The sequence below is a fragment of the Amblyomma mixtum genome, unplaced genomic scaffold (genome assembly GCF_055824585.1).
Source record: "Amblyomma mixtum isolate Tamu unplaced genomic scaffold, ASM5582458v1 scaffold_12, whole genome shotgun sequence".
NCBI lineage: Eukaryota > Metazoa > Arthropoda > Arachnida > Ixodida > Ixodidae > Amblyomma > Amblyomma mixtum.
Genome location: NW_028317651.1, coordinates 12,787,433 through 12,804,221, shown reverse-complemented (window position 1 = coordinate 12,804,221; position 16,789 = coordinate 12,787,433).

The following is a 16,789-nucleotide window of genomic DNA, read 5'->3' as shown; positions in this document are numbered from 1 at the left end:
ACTTTCGGAGTTTCGGATTATTGGACTTTTGGAGTTTTATAGCTTTGGAGTTATGGAGTTCCAGATTTTCGGAGTTTCGGAGTTTTGGAGTTTCGGAATTTTGGAGTTTTGGAGTTTCGAATTTTAAGTTTTGGATTTTTGGAGTTTTGGATGTTTGGAGTTTTGGACTTTCGGAGTTTCGGATTATTGGACGTCTGGAGTTTTAGAGCTTTGGAGTTTTGGAGTTCTGGATTTTTGCAGTTTTGGAGTTTCGTAATTTTGTAGTTTTGGAGTTTTGGAGTTTTGGAGTTTCAGAGTTTTGGAGTTTTGGTGTTTTGGATTTTCGGAGTTTCGGAGATTTGGAGTTTTGGATTTTTGGAGTTTTGGAGTTTTTGAGTTTTGGAGTTTTGGATTTTTGCACTTTTGGAGTTTTGGAGTTTCGGAGTTTTGGAGGTATCGATTTTTGGAGATTCGGGGTTTTGTTGTTCCAGAATTTTGTAGTTTTGTAGTTTTGGAGTTTTAGAAGTTTGGATTTTGGAGGTATGGAATTTTGGAGTTTTCGGAGTTTTGGAGATTCGGTGTTGTGGAGTTTTGGAGATTTTGGAGGTTCGGAGTTTTGGAGTTTCCGAGTTTCAGAATTTTGGAGTTTTGGATTTTTGCAGTTTTGGAGTTTTCGAGTTTTGGATTTTTGGAGTTTTGGATTTTTGGAGTTTTGGATTTTTGGATTTTTGGAGTTTTGGACTTTCGGAGTTTCGGATTATTGGACATTTGGAGTTTTAGAGCTTTGGAGTTTTGGAGTTCTGTTTTTTGGAGTTTCGGAGTTTTGGAGTTTCAGAGTTTTGGAGATTCGGGGTTGCGGAGTTTCGGAATTTGTGAGTTTCGGAGTTTTGGAGTTTCAGAGTTTTGGAGTTTCGGATTTGTGGAGTTTTGGAGTTTTTAAGTTTTCGATTTTTGGAGTTTTGCATTTTTGGAGTTTTGGATTTTTAAAGCATTGGAGTTTTGGTGTTTTGGATTTTTGGAGGTTTTGAGTTTTGAGGGGTTGTGGAGTTTTGGAGGTTCGGAGTTTTGGAGTTTCCGAGTTTTGGAGTTTCCGAGTTTCGGAATTTTGGAGTTTTGGATTTTTGGAGATTTGGAGTTTTGGAGTTTTAGAGCTTTGGAGTTTTGGAGTTTTGGAGTTCCAGATTTTCGGAGTTTCGGAGTTTAGGAGTTTCGGAATTTTGGAGTTTCGGAGTTCTCGAGTTTTGCAGTTTCGGAGTTTTGGAGTTTCGAATTTTAAGTTTTGGATTTTTGGAGTTTTGGATGTTTGGAGTTTTGGACTTTCGGAGTTTCGGATTATTGGACGTCTGGAGTTTTAGAGCTTTGGAGTTTTGGAGTTCTGGATTTTTGCAGTTTTGGAGTTTCGTAATTTTGTAGTTTTGGAGTTTTGGAGTTTTGGAGTTTCAGAGTTTTGGAGTTTTGGTGTTCTGGATTTTCGGAGTTTCGGAGTTTTGGAGTTTTGGAGTTTTGGATTTTTGGAGTTTTGGAGTTTTTGAGTTTTGGAGTTTTGGATTTTTGCACTTTTGGAGTTTTGGAGTTTCGGAGTTTTGGAGGTATGGATTTTTGGAGATTCGGGGTTTTGTTGTTCCAGAATTTTGTAGTTTTGTAGTTTTGGAGGTTTAGTAGTTTGGATTTTGGAGGTATGGAATTTTGGAGTTTTTGGAGTTTTGGAGATTCGGTGTTGTGGAGTTTTGGAGATTTTGGAGGTTCGGAGTTTTGGAGTTTCCGAGTTTTGGAGTTTCCGAGTTTCGGAATTTTGGAGTTTTGGATTTTTGCAGTTTTGGAGTTTTCGAGTTTTGGATTTTTGGAGTTTTGGATTTTTGGAGTCTTGGATTTTTGGAGTTTTGGACTTTCGGAGTTTCGTATTATTGGACTTTTGGAGTTTTAGAGCTTTGGAGTTTTGGATTTTTGCACTTTTGGAGTTTTGGAGTTCCGGATTTTCGGAGTTTCGGAGTTTAGGAGTTTCGGAATTTCGGAGTTTCGGAGTTCTCGAGTTTGGCAGTTTCGGAGTTTTGGAGATTCGGGGTTGTGGAGTTTTGGAGATTTTGGAGGTTCGGAGTTTTGGAGTTTCCGAGTTTTGGAGTTTCCGAGTTTCGGAATTTTTGGAGCTTCGGATTTTTCGATTTTTGGAGTTTTTAAGTTTTCGATTTTTGGAGTTTTGGATATTTGGAGTTTTGGATTTTTGGAGCATTGGAGTTTTTGTGTTTTGCATTTTTGGAGCTTTGGATTTTCAGAGTTGCAGATTATTGGAGTTTTGGAGTTTCGGAGTTTTGGAGTTTTTGATTTTTGGACTTTCGGGGTTTCGGAGTTTTGGAGTTTTCGAGTTTCGCAGTTTTGGAGTTTCGGAGTTTTGGAGTTTTGGAGCTTTGGAGTTTTGGAGTTTCAGAGTTTTGGAGTTTTGGTGTTCTGGATTTTCGGAGTTTCGGAGTTTTGGAGTTTTGGAGTTTTGGATTTTTGGAGTTTTGGAGTTTTTGAGTTTTGGAGTTTTGGATTTTTGCACTTTTGGAGTTTTGGAGTTTCGGAGTTTTGGAGGTATGGATTTTTGGAGATTCGGGGTTTTGTTGTTCCAGAATTTTGTAGTTTTGTAGTTTTGGAGGTTTAGTAGTTTGGATTTTGGAGGTATGGAATTTTGGAGTTTTTGGAGTTTTGGAGATTCAATGTTGTGGAGTTTTGGAGATTTTGGAGGTTCGGAGTTTTGGAGTTTCCGAGTTTTGGAGTTTCCGAGTTTCGGAATTTTGGAGTTTTGGATTTTTGCAGTTTTGGAGTTTTCGAGTTTTGGATTTTTGGAGTTTTGGATTTTTGGAGTCTTGGATTTTTGGAGTTTTGGACTTTCGGAGTTTCGTATTATTGGACTTTTGGAGTTTTAGAGCTTTGGAGTTTTGGATTTTTGCACTTTTGGAGTTTTGGAGTTCCGGATTTTCGGAGTTTCGGAGTTTAGGAGTTTCGGAATTTCGGAGTTTCGGAGTTCTCGAGTTTTGCAGTTTCGGAGTTTTGGAGATTCGGGGTTGTGGAGTTTTGGAGATTTTGGAGGTTCGGAGTTTTGGAGTTTCCGAGTTTTGGAGTTTCCGAGTTTCGGAATTTTTGGAGCTTCGGATTTTTCGATTTTTGGAGTTTTTAAGTTTTCGATTTTTGGAGTTTTGGATATTTCGAGTTTTGGATTTTTGGAGCATTGGAGTTTTTGTGTTTTGCATTTTTGGAGCTTTGGATTTTCAGAGTTGCAGATTATTGGAGTTTTGGAGTTTCGGAGTTTTGGAGTTTTTGATTTTTGGACTTTCGGGGTTTCGGAGTTTTGGAGTTTTCGAGTTTCGCAGTTTTGGAGTTTCGGAGTTTTGGAGTTTTGGAGCTTTGGAGTTTTGGAGTTTCGGAGTTTTGGAGGTTCAGGTTTGTGGATTTTCGGAATTTTTGAGTTTTGGAGTTCCGGAGTTTTGGAGTTTTGGAGGTATGGATTTTTGGAGATTCAGAATTTTGGAGTTCCAGAATTTTGTAGTTTTGGAGTTTTGGAGTTTCCGAGTTTCGGTGTTTTGGAGTTTCGGAGTTTTTTAGTTTGGGAGTTGCGCCGTATGGAGAATCGGGGTTGTGGAGTTCCGGATTTTTGGATTTTCGGATTATTGAATTTTCAGAGTTTCGGATTTTTGGAGTTTTAGAGTTTCGGACTATTGCAGTTTCGGAGTTTTGGAAATTCGGGGTTTTGGAGTTTCCGAATTCTGTAGTTTTGGAATTTTGGAGGTATTGATTGTTGGAGTTTCGGAGTTTTGGAGTTTCGGAGTTTCGGAATTTCGGAGTTCTGGAGTTTCGGAGTTTCGGAGTTTTGGAGTTTTGCAGTTTCGGAGTTTTGGAGTTTTGGAGTTTCGGAATGTCGAAGTTTTGGAGTTTCGGAGTTTTTGAGGTTCAGGGTTGTGGAGTTTCGGAATTTGAGTTTTGGAGTTTCGGATTTTTAAATTTTTGGAGATTCAGGGTTTTGTTGTTCCAGAATTTTGCAGTTTTGGAGTTTTGGAGTTTCGGAGTTTTGGAGTTTCGGAGTTTCAAGTTTTGTAGTTTTGGAGGTTCAGAGTTTTGGAGTTTCAGAGTTTTGGAGTTTCGGAGTTTTGGAGCTTTGGAGTTTCGGATTTGTGGAGTTTTGGAGTTTTTAAGTTTTCGATTTTTGGAGTTTTGGATTTTTAAAGCATTGGAGTTTTGGTGTTTTGGATTTTTGGAGGTTTTGAGTTTGGAGGGGTTGTGGAGTTTTGGAGGTTCGGAGTTTTGGAGTTTCCGAGTTTTGGAGTTTCCGAGTTTCGGAATTTTGGAGTTTTGGATTTTTGGAGTTTTGGATTTTTGGAGTTTTGGATTGTTTGAGTTTTGGACTTTCGGAGTTTCGGATTATTGGACATTTTGAGTTTTACAGCTTTGGAGTTTTGGAGTTCTGGATTTTTGGAGTTTCGGAGTTTTGGAGTTTCAGAGTTTTGGAGATTCGGGGTTGCGGAGTTTCGGAGTTTGTGAGTTTCGGAGTTTTGGAGTTGCAGAGTTTTGGAGTTTCGGAGTTTTGGAGTTTCGGATTTGTGGAGTTTTCGATTTTTGGAGTTTTGGATTTTTGGAGTTTTGGATTTTTAAAGCATTGGAGTTTTGGTGTTTTGGATTTTTGGAGGTTTTGAGTTTTGAGGGGTTGTGGAGTTTTGGAGGTTCGGAGTTTTGGAGTTTCCGAGTTTCGGAGTTTCCGAGTTTCGGAATTTTGGAGTTTTGGATTTTTGGAGTGTTGGAGTTTTGGAGTTTTAGAGCTTTGGAGATTTTGGAGGTTCGGAGTTTTGGAGCTTCCGAGTTTCGGAATTTTGGAGTTTTGGATTTTTGCAGTTTTGGAGTTTTGGAGTTTTCGATTTTTGGAGTTTTGGATTTTTGGAGTTTTGGACTTTCGGAGTTTCGGATTATTGGACTTTTGGAGTTTTATAGCTTTGGAGTTATGGAGTTCCAGATTTTCGGAGTTTCGGAGTTTTGGAGTTTCGGAATTTTGGAGTTTTGGAGTTTCGAATTTTAAGTTTTGGATTTTTGGAGTTTTGGATGTTTGGAGTTTTGGACTTTCGGAGTTTCGGATTATTGGACGTCTGGAGTTTTAGAGCTTTGGAGTTTTGGAGTTCTGGATTTTTGCAGTTTTGGAGTTTCGTAATTTTGTAGTTTTGGAGTTTTGGAGTTTTGGAGTTTCAGAGTTTTGGAGTTTTGGTGTTTTGGATTTTCGGAGTTTCGGAGATTTGGAGTTTTGGATTTTTGGAGTTTTGGAGTTTTTGAGTTTTGGAGTTTTGGATTTTTGCACTTTTGGAGTTTTGGAGTTTCGGAGTTTTGGAGGTATCGATTTTTGGAGATTCGGGGTTTTGTTGTTCCAGAATTTTGTAGTTTTGTAGTTTTGGAGTTTTAGAAGTTTGGATTTTGGAGGTATGGAATTTTGGAGTTTTCGGAGTTTTGGAGATTCGGTGTTGTGGAGTTTTGGAGATTTTGGAGGTTCGGAGTTTTGGAGTTTCCGAGTTTCAGAATTTTGGAGTTTTGGATTTTTGCAGTTTTGGAGTTTTCGAGTTTTGGATTTTTGGAGTTTTGGATTTTTGGAGTTTTGGATTTTTGGATTTTTGGAGTTTTGGACTTTCGGAGTTTCGGATTATTGGACATTTGGAGTTTTAGAGCTTTGGAGTTTTGGAGTTCTGTTTTTTGGAGTTTCGGAGTTTTGGAGTTTCAGAGTTTTGGAGATTCGGGGTTGCGGAGTTTCGGAATTTGTGAGTTTCGGAGTTTTGGAGTTTCAGAGTTTTGGAGTTTCGGATTTGTGGAGTTTTGGAGTTTTTAAGTTTTCGATTTTTGGAGTTTTGCATTTTTGGAGTTTTGGATTTTTAAAGCATTGGAGTTTTGGTGTTTTGGATTTTTGGAGGTTTTGAGTTTTGAGGGGTTGTGGAGTTTTGGAGGTTCGGAGTTTTGGAGTTTCCGAGTTTTGGAGTTTCCGAGTTTCGGAATTTTGGAGTTTTGGATTTTTGGAGATTTGGAGTTTTGGAGTTTTAGAGCTTTGGAGTTTTGGAGTTTTGGAGTTCCAGATTTTCGGAGTTTCGGAGTTTAGGAGTTTCGGAATTTTGGAGTTTCGGAGTTCTCGAGTTTTGCAGTTTCGGAGTTTTGGAGTTTCGAATTTTAAGTTTTGGATTTTTGGAGTTTTGGATGTTTGGAGTTTTGGACTTTCGGAGTTTCGGATTATTGGACGTCTGGAGTTTTAGAGCTTTGGAGTTTTGGAGTTCTGGATTTTTGCAGTTTTGGAGTTTCGTAATTTTGTAGTTTTGGAGTTTTGGAGTTTTGGAGTTTCAGAGTTTTGGAGTTTTGGTGTTCTGGATTTTCGGAGTTTCGGAGTTTTGGAGTTTTGGAGTTTTGGATTTTTGGAGTTTTGGAGTTTTTGAGTTTTGGAGTTTTGGATTTTTGCACTTTTGGAGTTTTGGAGTTTCGGAGTTTTGGAGGTATGGATTTTTGGAGATTCGGGGTTTTGTTGTTCCAGAATTTTGTAGTTTTGTAGTTTTGGAGGTTTAGTAGTTTGGATTTTGGAGGTATGGAATTTTGGAGTTTTTGGAGTTTTGGAGATTCGGTGTTGTGGAGTTTTGGAGATTTTGGAGGTTCGGAGTTTTGGAGTTTCCGAGTTTTGGAGTTTCCGAGTTTCGGAATTTTGGAGTTTTGGATTTTTGCAGTTTTGGAGTTTTCGAGTTTTGGATTTTTGGAGTTTTGGATTTTTGGAGTCTTGGATTTTTGGAGTTTTGGACTTTCGGAGTTTCGTATTATTGGACTTTTGGAGTTTTAGAGCTTTGGAGTTTTGGATTTTTGCACTTTTGGAGTTTTGGAGTTCCGGATTTTCGGAGTTTCGGAGTTTAGGAGTTTCGGAATTTCGGAGTTTCGGAGTTCTCGAGTTTGGCAGTTTCGGAGTTTTGGAGATTCGGGGTTGTGGAGTTTTGGAGATTTTGGAGGTTCGGAGTTTTGGAGTTTCCGAGTTTTGGAGTTTCCGAGTTTCGGAATTTTTGGAGCTTCGGATTTTTCGATTTTTGGAGTTTTTAAGTTTTCGATTTTTGGAGTTTTGGATATTTGGAGTTTTGGATTTTTGGAGCATTGGAGTTTTTGTGTTTTGCATTTTTGGAGCTTTGGATTTTCAGAGTTGCAGATTATTGGAGTTTTGGAGTTTCGGAGTTTTGGAGTTTTTGATTTTTGGACTTTCGGGGTTTCGGAGTTTTGGAGTTTTCGAGTTTCGCAGTTTTGGAGTTTCGGAGTTTTGGAGTTTTGGAGCTTTGGAGTTTTGGAGTTTCGGAGTTTTGGAGGTTCAGGGTTGTGGATTTTCGGAATTTTTGAGTTTTGGAGTTCCGGAGTTTTGGAGTTTTGGAGGTATGGATTTTTGGAGATTCAGAATTTTGGAGTTCCAGAATTTTGTAGTTTTGGAGTTTTGGAGTTTCCGAGTTTCGGTGTTTTGGAGTTTCGGAGTTTTTTAGTTTGGGAGTTGCGCCGTATGGAGAATCGGGGTTGTGGAGTTCCGGATTTTTGGAGTTTCGGATTATTGAATTTTCAGAGTTTCGGATTTTTGGAGTTTTAGAGTTTCGGACTATTGCAGTTTCGGAGTTTTGGAAATTCGGGGTTTTGGAGTTTCCGAATTCTGTAGTTTTGGAATTTTGGAGGTATTGATTGTTGGAGTTTCGGAGTTTTGGAGTTTCGGAGTTTCGGAATTTCGGAGTTCTGGAGTTTCGGAGTTTTTGAGGTTCAGGGTTGTGGAGTTTCGGAATTTGAGTTTTGGAGTTTCGGATTTTTAAATTTTTGGAGATTCAGGGTTTTGTTGTTCCAGAATTTTGCAGTTTTGGAGTTTTGGAGTTTCGGAGTTTTGGAGTTTCGGAGTTTCAAGTTTTGTAGTTTTGGAGGTTCAGAGTTTTGGAGTTTCAGAGTTTTGGAGTTTCGGAGTTTTGGAGCTTTGGAGTTTCGGATTTGTGGAGTTTTGGAGTTTTTAAGTTTTCGATTTTTGGAGTTTTGGATTTTTAAAGCATTGGAGTTTTGGTGTTTTGGATTTTTGGAGGTTTTGAGTTTGGAGGGGTTGTGGAGTTTTGGAGGTTCGGAGTTTTGGAGTTTCCGAGTTTTGGAGTTTCCGAGTTTCGGAATTTTGGAGTTTTGGATTTTTGGAGTTTTGGATTTTTGGAGTTTTGGATTGTTTGAGTTTTGGACTTTCGGAGTTTCGGATTATTGGACATTTGGAGTTTTACAGCTTTGGAGTTTTGGAGTTCTGGATTTTTGGAGTTTCGGAGTTTTGGAGTTTCAGAGTTTTGGAGATTCGGGGTTGCGGAGTTTCGGAGTTTGTGAGTTTCGGAGTTTTGGAGTTGCAGAGTTTTGGAGTTTCGGAGTTTTGGAGTTTCGGATTTGTGGAGTTTTCGATTTTTGGAGTTTTGGATTTTTGGAGTTTTGGATTTTTAAAGCATTGGAGTTTTGGTGTTTTGGATTTTTGGAGGTTTTGAGTTTTGAGGGGTTGTGGAGTTTTGGAGGTTCGGAGTTTTGGAGTTTCCGAGTTTCGGAGTTTCCGAGTTTCGGAATTTTGGAGTTTTGGATTTTTGGAGTGTTGGAGTTTTGGAGCTTCCGAGTTTCGGAATTTTGGAGTTTTGGATTTTTGCAGTTTTGGAGTTTTGGAGTTTTCGATTTTTGGAGTTTTGGATTTTTGGAGTTTTGGACTTTCGGAGTTTCGGATTATTGGACTTTTGGAGTTTTATAGCTTTGGAGTTATGGAGTTCCAGATTTTCGGAGTTTCGGAGTTTTGGAGTTTCGGAATTTTGGAGTTTTGGAGTTTCGAATTTTAAGTTTTGGATTTTTGGAGTTTTGGATGTTTGGAGTTTTGGACTTTCGGAGTTTCGGATTATTGGACGTCTGGAGTTTTAGAGCTTTGGAGTTTTGGAGTTCTGGATTTTTGCAGATTTGGAGTTTCGTAATTTTGTAGTTTTGGAGTTTTGGAGTTTCAGAGTTTTGGAGTTTTGGTGTTTTGGATTTTCGGAGTTTCGGAGTTTTGGAGTTTTGGATTTTTGGAGTTTTGGAGTTTTTGAGTTTTGGAGTTTTGGATTTTTGCACTTTTGGAGTTTTGGAGTTTCGGAGTTTTGGAGGTATCGATTTTTGGAGATTCGGGGTTTTGTTGTTCCAGAATTTTGTAGTTTTGTAGTTTTGGAGTTTTAGAAGTTTGGATTTTGGAGGTATGGAATTTTGGAGTTTTCGGAGTTTTGGAGATTCGGTGTTGTGGAGTTTTGGAGATTTTGGAGGTTCGGAGTTTTGGAGTTTCCGAGTTTCAGAATTTTGGAGTTTTGGATTTTTGCAGTTTTGGAGTTTTCGAGTTTTGGATTTTTGGAGTTTTGGATTTTTGGAGTTTTGGATTTTTGGATTTTTGGAGTTTTGGACTTTCGGAGTTTCGGATTATTGGACATTTGGAGTTTTAGAGCTTTGGAGTTTTGGAGTTCTCTTTTTTGGAGTTTCGGAGTTTTGGAGTTTCAGAGTTTTGGAGATTCGGGGTTGCGGAGTTTCGGAATCTGTGAGTTTCGGAGTTTTGGAGTTTCGGATTTGTGGAGTTTTGGAGTTTTTAAGTTTTCGATTTTTGGAGTTTTGCATTTTTGGAGTTTTGGATTTTTAAAGCATTGGAGTTTTGGTGTTTTGGATTTTTGGAGGTTTTGAGTTTTGAGGGGTTGTGGAGTTTTGGAGGTTCGGAGTTTTGGAGTTTCCGAGTTTTGGAGTTTCCGAGTTTCGGAATTTTGGAGTTTTGGATTTTTGGAGATTTGGAGTTTTGGAGTTTTAGAGCTTTGGAGTTTTGGAGTTTTGGAGTTCCAGATTTTCGGAGTTTCGGAGTTTAGGAGTTTCGGAATTTTGGAGTTTCGGAGTTCTCGAGTTTTGCAGTTTCGGAGTTTTGGAGTTTCGAATTTTAAGTTTTGGATTTTTGGAGTTTTGGATGTTTGGAGTTTTGGACTTTCGGAGTTTCGGATTATTGGACGTCTGGAGTTTTAGAGCTTTGGAGTTTTGGAGTTCTGGATTTTTGCAGTTTTGGAGTTTCGTAATTTTGTAGTTTTGGAGTTTTGGAGTTTTGGAGTTTCAGAGTTTTGGAGTTTTGGTGTTCTGGATTTTCGGAGTTTCGGAGTTTTGGAGTTTTGGAGTTTTGGATTTTTGGAGTTTTGGAGTTTTTGAGTTTTGGAGTTTTGGATTTTTGCACTTTTGGAGTTTTGGAGTTTCGGAGTTTTGGAGGTATGGATTTTTGGAGATTCGGGGTTTTGTTGTTCCAGAATTTTGTAGTTTTGTAGTTTTGGAGTTTTAGAAGTTTGGATTTTGGAGGTATGGAATTTTGGAGTTTTTGGAGTTTTGGAGATTCGGTGTTGTGGAGTTTTGGAGATTTTGGAGGTTCGGAGTTTTGGAGTTTCCGAGTTTTGGAGTTTCCGAGTTTCGGAGTTTTGGAGTTTTGCAGTTTCGGAGTTTTGGAGTTTTGGAGTTTCGGAATGTCGAAGTTTTGGAGTTTCGGAGTTTTTGAGGTTCAGGGTTGTGGAGTTTCGGAATTTGAGTTTTGGAGTTTCGGATTTTTAAATTTTTAGAGATTCAGGGTTTTGTTGTTCCAGAATTTTGCAGTTTTGGAGTTTTGGAGTTTCGGAGTTTTGGAGTTTCGGAGTTTCAAGTTTTGTAGTTTTGGAGGTTCAGAGTTTTGGAGTTTCAGAGTTTTGGAGTTTCGGAGTTTTGGAGCTTTGGAGTTTCGGATTTGTGGAGTTTTGGAGTTTTTAAGTTTTCGATTTTTGGAGTTTTGGATTTTTAAAGCATTGGAGTTTTGGTGTTTTGGATTTTTGGAGGTTTTGAGTTTGGAGGGGTTGTGGAGTTTTGGAGGTTCGGAGTTTTGGAGTTTCCGAGTTTTGGAGTTTCCGAGTTTCGGAATTTTGGAGTTTTGGATTTTTGGAGTTTTGGATTTTTGGAGTTTTGGATTGTTTGAGTTTTGGACTTTCGGAGTTTCGGATTATTGGACATTTGGAGTTTTACAGCTTTGGAGTTTTGGAGTTCTGGATTTTTGGAGTTTCGGAGTTTTGGAGTTTCAGAGTTTTGGAGATTCGGGGTTGCGGAGTTTCGGAGTTTGTGAGTTTCGGAGTTTTGGAGTTGCAGAGTTTTGGAGTTTCGGAGTTTTGGAGTTTCGGATTTGTGGAGTTTTCGATTTTTGGAGTTTTTGATTTTTGGAGTTTTGGATTTTTAAAGCATTGGAGTTTTGGTGTTTTGGATTTTTGGAGGTTTTGAGTTTTGAGGGGTTGTGGAGTTTTGGAGGTTCAGAGTTTTGGAGTTTCCGAGTTTCGGAGTTTCCGAGTTTCGGAATTTTGGAGTTTTGGATTTTTGGAGTGTTGGAGTTTTGGAGTTTTAGAGCTTTGGAGATTTTGGAGGTTCGGAGTTTTGGAGCTTCCGAGTTTCGGAATTTTGGAGTTTTGGATTTTTGCAGTTTTGGAGTTTTCGATTTTTGGAGTTTTGGATTTTTGGAGTTTTGGACTTTCGGAGTTTCGGATTATTGGACTTTTGGAGTTTTATAGCTTTGGAGTTATGGAGTTCCAGATTTTCGGAGTTTCGGAGTTTTGGAGTTTCGGAATTTTGGAGTTTTGGAGTTTCGAATTTTAAGTTTTGGATTTTTGGAGTTTTGGATGTTTGGAGTTTTGGACTTTCGGAGTTTCGGATTATTGGACGTCTGGAGTTTTAGAGCTTTGGAGTTTTGGAGTTCTGGATTTTTGTAGATTTGGAGTTTCGTAATTTTGTAGTTTTGGAGTTTTGGAGTTTCAGAGTTTTGGAGTTTTGGTGTTTTGGATTTTCGGAGTTTCGGAGTTTTGGAGTTTTGGATTTTTGGAGTTTTGGAGTTTTTGAGTTTTGGAGTTTTGGATTTTTGCACTTTTGGAGTTTTGGAGTTTCGGAGTTTTGGAGGTATCGATTTTTGGAGATTCGGGGTTTTGTTGTTCCAGAATTTTGTAGTTTTGTAGTTTTGGAGTTTTAGAAGTTTGGATTTTGGAGGTATGGAATTTTGGAGTTTTCGGAGTTTTGGAGATTCGGTGTTGTGGAGTTTTGGAGATTTTGGAGGTTCGGAGTTTTGGAGTTTCCGAGTTTCAGAATTTTGGAGTTTTGGATTTTTGCAGTTTTGGAGTTTTCGAGTTTTGGATTTTTGGAGTTTTGGATTTTTGGAGTTTTGGATTTTTGGATTTTTGGAGTTTTGGACTTTCGGAGTTTCGGATTATTGGACATTTGGAGTTTTAGAGCTTTGGAGTTTTAGTTCTCTTTTTTGGAGTTTCGGAGTTTTGGAGTTTCAGAGTTTTGGAGATTCGGGGTTGCGGAGTTTCGGAATTTGTGAGTTTCGGAGTTTTGGAGTTTCAGAGTTTTGGAGTTTCGGATTTGTGGAGTTTTGGAGTTTTTAAGTTTTCGATTTTTGGAGTTTTGCATTTTTGGAGTTTTGGATTTTTAAAGCATTGGAGTTTTGGTGTTTTGGATTTTTGGAGGTTTTGAGTTTTGAGGGGTTGTGGAGTTTTGGAGGTTCGGAGTTTTGGAGTTTCCGAGTTTTGGAGTTTCCGAGTTTCGGAATTTTGGAGTTTTGGATTTTTGGAGATTTGGAGTTTTGGAGTTTTAGAGCTTTGGAGTTTTGGAGTTTTGGAGTTCCAGATTTTCGGAGTTTCGGAGTTTAGGAGTTTCGGAATTTTGGAGTTTCGGAGTTCTCGAGTTTTGCAGTTTCGGAGTTTTGGAGTTTCGAATTTTAAGTTTTGGATTTTTGGAGTTTTGGATGTTTGGAGTTTTGGACTTTCGGAGTTTCGGATTATTGGACGTCTGGAGTTTTAGAGCTTTGGAGTTTTGGAGTTCTGGATTTTTGCAGTTTTGGAGTTTCGTAATTTTGTAGTTTTGGAGTTTTGGAGTTTTGGAGTTTCAGTTTTGGAGTTTTGGTGTTCTGGATTTTCGGAGTTTCGGAGTTTTGGAGTTTTGGAGTTTTGGATTTTTGGAGTTTTGGTAGTTTTTGAGTTTTGGAGTTTTGGATTTTTGCACTTTTGGAGTTTTGGAGTTTCGGAGTTTTGGAGGTATGGATTTTTGGAGATTCGGGGTTTTGTTGTTCCAGAATTTTGTAGTTTTGTAGTTTTGGAGTTTTAGAAGTTTGGATTTTGGAGGTATGGAATTTTGGAGTTTTTGGAGTTTTGGAGATTCGGTGTTGTGGAGTTTTGGAGATTTTGGAGGTTCGGAGTTTTGGAGTTTCCGAGTTTTGGAGTTTCCGAGTTTCGGAATTTTGGAGTTTTGGATTTTTGCAGTTTTGGAGTTTTCGAGTTTTGGATTTTTGGAGTTTTGGATTTTTGGAGTCTTGGATTTTTGGAGTTTTGGACTTTCGGAGTTCCGTATTATTGGACTTTTGGAGTTTTAGAGCTTTGGAGTTTTGGATTTTTGCACTTTTGGAGTTTTGGAGTTCCGGATTTTCGGAGTTTCGGAGTTTAGGAGTTTCGGAATTTCGGAGTTTCGGAGTTCTCGAGTTTTGCAGTTTCGGAGTTTTGGAGTTTTGGAGTTTTGGATGTTTGGAGTTTTGGACTTTCGGAGTTTCGGATTATTGGACGTCTGGAGTTTTAGAGCTTTGGAATTTTGGAGTTCTGGATTTTTGCAGTTTTGGAGTTTCGTAATTTTGTAGTTTTGGAGTTTTGGAGTTTTGGAGTTTCAGAGCTTTGGAGTTTTGGTGTTTTGGATTTTTGGAATTTCGGAGTTTTGGAGTTTCGGAGTTTTGGATTTTTGCACTTTTGGAGTTTTGGAGTTTCGGAGTTTTGGAGGTATGGATTTTTGGAGATTCGGGGTTTTGTTGTTCCAGAATTTTGTAGTTTTGTAGTTTTGGACTTTTAGACGTTTGGATTTTGGAGGTATAGAATTTTGGAGTTTTCGGAGTTTTGGAGATTCGGGGTTGTGGAGTTTTGGAGATTTTGGAGGTTCGGAGTTTTGGAGTTTCCGAGTTTTGGAGTTTCCGAGTTTCGGAATTTTTGGAGCTTCGGATTTTTCGATTTTTGGAGTTTTTAAGTTTTCGATTTTTGGAGTTTTGGATATTTGGAGTTTTGTATTTTTGGAGCATTGGAGTTTTTGTGTTTTGCATTTTTGGAGCTTTGGATTTTCAGAGTTGCAGATTATTGGAGTTTTGGAGTTTCGGAGTTTTGGAGTTTTTAATTTTTGGACTTTCGGGGTTTCGGAGTTTTGGAGTTTTCGAGTTTCGCAGTTTTGGAGTTTCGGAGTTTTGGAGTTTTGGAGCTTTGGAGTTTTGGAGTTTCGGAGTTTTTGAGGTTCAGGGTTGTGGATTTTCGGAATTTTTGAGTTTTGGAGTTCCGGAGTTTTGGAGTTTTGGAGGTATGGATTTTTGGAGATTCAGAATTTTGGAGTTCCAGAATTTTGTAGTTTTGGAGTTTTGGAGTTTCCGAGTTTCGGAGTTTTGGAGTTTCGGAGTTTTTTAGTTTGGGAGTTGCGCCGTATGGAGAATCGGGGTTGTGGAGTTCCGGATTTTTGGAGTTTCGGATTATTGAATTTTCAGAGTTTCGGATTTTTGGAGTTTTGGATTTTTGGAGTTTTGGATTTTTGGAGTTTTGGATTGTTTGAGTTTTGGACTTTCGGAGTTTCGGATTATTGGACATTTGGAGTTTTACAGCTTTGGAGTTTTGGAGTTCTGGATTTTTGGAGTTTCGGAGTTTTGGAGTTTCAGAGTTTTGGAGATTCGGGGTTGCGGAGTTTCGGAGTTTGTGAGTTTCGGAGTTTTGGAGTTGCAGAGTTTTGGAGTTTCGGAGTTTTGGAGTTTCGGATTTGTGGAGTTTTCGATTTTTGGAGTTTTGGATTTTTGGAGTTTTGGATTTTTAAAGCATTGGAGTTTTGGTGTTTTGGATTTTTGGAGGTTTTGAGTTTTGAGGGGTTGTGGAGTTTTGGAGGTTCGGAGTTTTGGAGTTTCCGAGTTTCGGAGTTTCCGAGTTTCGGAATTTTGGAGTTTTGGATTTTTGGAGTGTTGGAGTTTTGGAGTTTTAGAGCTTTGGAGATTTTGGAGGTTCGGAGTTTTGGAGCTTCCGAGTTTCGAAATTTTGGAGTTTTGGATTTTTGCAGTTTTGGAGTTTTGGAGTTTTCGATTTTTGGAGTTTTGGATTTTTGGAGTTTTGGACTTTCGGAGTTTCGGATTATTGGACTTTTGGAGTTTTATAGCTTTGGAGTTTTGGAGTTCCAGATTTTCGGAGTTTCGGAGTTTTGGAGTTTCGGAATTTTGGAGTTTTGGAGTTTCGAATTTTAAGGTTTGGATTTTTGGAGTTTTGGATGTTTGGAGTTTTGGACTTTCGGAGTTTCGGATTATTGGACGTCTGGAGTTTTAGAGCTTTGGAGTTTTGGAGTTCTGGATTTTTGCAGATTTGGAGTTTCGTAATTTTGTAGTTTTGGAGTTTTGGAGTTTCAGAGTTTTGGAGTTTTGGTGTTTTGGATTTTCGGAGTTTCGGAGATTTGGAGTTTTGGATTTTTGGAGTTTTGGAGTTTTTGAGTTTTGGAGTTTTGGATTTTTGCACTTTTGGAGTTTTGGAGTTTCGGAGTTTTGGAGGTATGGATTTTTGGAGATTCGGATTTTGTTGTTCCAGAATTTTGTAGTTTTGTAGTTTTGGAGTTTTAGAAGTTTGGATTTTGGAGGTATGGAATTTTGGAGTTTTCGGAGTTTTGGAGATTCGGGGTTGTGGATTTTTGGAGATTTTGGAGGTTCGGAGATTTGGAGTTTCCGAGTTTTGGAGTTTCCCAGTTTTGGATTTGTGAGTTTTGGAGTTTTGGATTTTTGCACTTTTGGAGTTTTGGAGTTTCGGAGTTTTGGAGGTATGGATTTTTGGAGATTCGGGGTTTTGTTGTTCCAGAATTTTGTAGTTTTGTAGTTTTGGACTTTTAGAAGTTTGGATTTTGGAGGTATGGAATTTTGGAGTTTTCGGAGTTTTGGAGATTCGGGGTTGTGGAGTTTTGGAGATTTTGGAGGTTCGGAGTTTTGGAGTTTCCGAGTTTTGGAGTTTCCGAGTTTCGGAATTTTTGGAGCTTCGGATTTTTCGATTTTTGGAGTTTTTAAGTTTTCGATTTTTGGAGTTTTGGATATTTGGAGTTTTGAATTTTGGAGCATTGGAGTTTTTGTGTTTTGGATTTTTGGAGCTTTGGATTTTCAGAGTTGCAGATTATTGGAGTTTTGGAGTTTCGGAGTTTTGGAGTTTTTGATTTTTGGACTTTCGGGGTTTCGGAGTTTTGGAGTTTTCGAGTTTCGCAGTTTTGGAGTTTCGGAGTTTTGGAGTTTCGTAATTTTGTAGTTTTGGAGTTTTGGAGTTTTGGAGTTTTGGAGTTTCAGAGTTTTGGAGTTTTGGTGTTTTGGATTTTCGGAGTTTCGGAGCTTTGGAGTTTTGGAGTTTTGGATTTTTGGAGTTTTGGAGTTTTTGAGTTTTGGAGTTTTGGATTTTTGCACTTTTGGAGTTTTTTAGTTTCGGAGTTTTGGAGGTATGGATTTTTGGAGATTCGGGATTTTGTTGTTCCAGAATTTTGTAGTTTTGTAGTTTTGGAGTTTTAGAAGTTTGGATTTCGGAGGTATGGAATTTTAGTTTTCGGAGTTTTGGAGATTCGGTGTTGTGGAGTGTTGGAGATTTTGGAGGTTCGGAGTTTTGGAGTTTCCGAGTTTTGGAGTTTCTGAGTTTCGGAATTTTGGAGTTTTGGATTTTTGCAGTTTTGGAGTTTTCGAGTCTTGGATTTTTGGAGTTTTGGATTTTTGGAGTCTTGGATTTTTGGAGTTTTGGACTTTCGGAGTTTCGGA